Here is a 3,032-nt window from a genome sequence, read left to right as displayed (position 1 = left end):
ACAAAAATGACAAAAATGACAAAAATGACAAAAATGACAAAAATGACAAAAAATGACAAAAATGACAAAAATGACAAAAATGACAAAAATGACAAAAATGACAAAAATGACAAAAATGACAAAAATGACAAAAATGACAAAAATGACAAAAATGACAAAAATGACAAAAATGACAAAAATGACAAAAATGACAAAAATGACAAAAATGACAAAAATGACAAAAATGACAAAAATGACAAAAATGACAAAAATGACAAAAATGACAAAAATGACAAAAATGACAAAAATGACAAAAATGACAAAAATGACAAAAATGACAAAAATGACAAAAATGACAAAAATGACAAAAAATGACAAAAATGACAAAAATGACAAAAATGACAAAAATGAAAAAAATGACAAAAATGACAAAAATGACAAAAATGACAAAAATGACAAAAATGACAAAAATGACAAAAATGACAAAAATGACAAAAATGACAAAAATGACAAAAATGACAAAAATGACAAAAATGACAAAAATGACAAAAATGACAAAAATGACAAAAATGACAAAAATGACAAAAATGACAAAAATGACAAAAATGACAAAAATGACAAAAATGACAAAAATGACAAAAATGACAAAAATGACAAAAATGACAAAAATGACAAAAATGACAAAAATGACAAAAATGACAAAAATGACAAAAATGACAAAAATGACAAAAATGACAAAAATGACAAAAATGACAAAAATGACAAAAATGACAAAAATGACAAAAATGACAAAAATGACAAAAATGACAAAAATGACAAAAATGACAAAAATGACAAAAATGACAAAAATGACAAAAATGACAAAAATGACAAAAATGACAAAAATGACAAAAATGACAAAAATGACAAAAATGACAAAAATGACAAAAATGACAAAAATGACAAAAATGACAAAAATGACAAAAATGACAAAAATGACAAAAATGACAAAAATGACAAAAATGACAAAAATGACAAAAATGACAAAAATGACAAAAATGACAAAAATGACAAAAATGACAAAAATGACAAAAATGACAAAAATGACAAAAATGACAAAAATGACAAAAATGACAAAAATGACAAAAATGACAAAAATGACAAAAATGACAAAAATGACAAAAATGACAAAAATGACAAAAATGACAAAAATGACAAAAATGACAAAAATGACAAAAATGACAAAAATGACAAAAATGACAAAAATGACAAAAATGACAAAAATGACAAAAATGACTAAAATGACAAAAATGACTAAAATGACAAAAATGACATAAATGACATAAATGACATAAATGACATAAATGACAAACATGACAAAAAATGACAAAAATGACAAAAATGACAAAATTGACAAAAATGACAAAAATGACAAAAATGACAAAAATGACAAAAATGGCAAAAATGACAAAAATGACAAAAATGACAAAAATGACAAAAATGACAAAAATGACAGAAATGACAAAAATGACAAAAATGACAAAAATGACAAAAATGACAAAAATGACAAAAATGACAAAAATGACAAAAATGACAAAAATGACAAAAATGACAAAAATGACAAAAATGACAAAAATGACAAAAATGACAAAAATGACAAAAATGACAAAAATGACAAAAATGACAAAAATGACAAAAATGACAAAAATGACAAAAATGACAAAAATGACAAAAATGACAAAAATGACAAAAATGACAAAAATGACAAAAATGACAAAAATGACAAAAATGACAAAAATGACATAAATGACAAAAATGACAAACATGACAAAAATGACAAAAATGACAAAAATGACAAAAATGACAAAAATGACAAAAATGACAAAAATGACAAAAATGACAAAAATGTCAAAAATGACAAAAATGACAAAAAATGACAAAAATGACAAAAAATGACAAAAATGAAAAAAAGGACAAAAATGACAACAATGACAACAATGACAAAAATGATAAAAATTACAGAAATTACAGAAATTGCACATTGACAAAAATGACAAAACTATCAAATCTGCTGTAATTACAAAAATTACAAAACCTTCAAAACCTATTTAACAAAAATAAAAAAAATTACAAAAAAACACAGTTTAAAAAACCGATAACTGATTGTATCCCGATCAATATTTTTATTTTGAAAGATTTGATTTTTTAGATTTTTTTTCTAGGTTAAAAGTTTCTATTTTAGTTGGGATTTGAAATCCATTTCTAATCAAAGTAAAGAAATTTTCGTTACAATTGCAGTTAAACTCGGCTAAAAGGATAGACATTTTGGTTTTTAAAAAAAGTCAATGAATTCCTCTGCTTTTTTTCCACAGTATTTGTGAGCCCCGAAAACTTGTATATAACTTACGATTTTTTAAATACTTTTGAAATAATTCAGCCAAAAGATTATTCAAACTTCCTTTTTGAAAATTGGTTATAGAAATTCATAAAAATGGAGGAAAAGGCTGAAAGCAGTTTTGTTTAGCTCCACATAATGCTCGTGCTAGCTCCCTTAGGGGAATGGGAAAAGCTAAACCATAGTCATACATGATTCGCACGACTTAAGCTTGCAAGAAAGTCAAATGAAAAGCTTTTAATTTATTCTCAGTCTTTAATTTGCAAGTAGTTTGTACCACACATACGAAACAAGTGATGTTGCTTATGTTCCGACATACTAAGCCATGTATGTGTGTATGAATGTATGTATGTATGAAGCACTCGAACGAAACGATCTGTCCCTCCTTTGTTGGTACTTTTCTGATGACAGACGCTCACACAACAACCTATTCGCACACACAAACACACACACTTCTATATGACTTTTGAAGAAAATCAGAAAAGAACCGGGAATGGGACCCGGGACACAGACGGTTCCTTCCTGCCATTTGATGTTCCCGGAAGGGGTATCGTATTGTTTATGAGAGGGAGGCATTCCTTTTATGTTTCCTCCCAGGCAGAGAGCTCTGTCTGCACGTTCATAGGTCCGCCATTTGTTTCATAAAATTTGCTGCAAGCCACGCTCAATATTGCTCCGG

The sequence above is a fragment of the Uranotaenia lowii genome, chromosome 2, assembly GCF_029784155.1.
Source record: "Uranotaenia lowii strain MFRU-FL chromosome 2, ASM2978415v1, whole genome shotgun sequence".
Classification (NCBI taxonomy): domain Eukaryota; kingdom Metazoa; phylum Arthropoda; class Insecta; order Diptera; family Culicidae; genus Uranotaenia; species Uranotaenia lowii.
Note: the sequence above shows the minus strand (reverse complement) of the source record.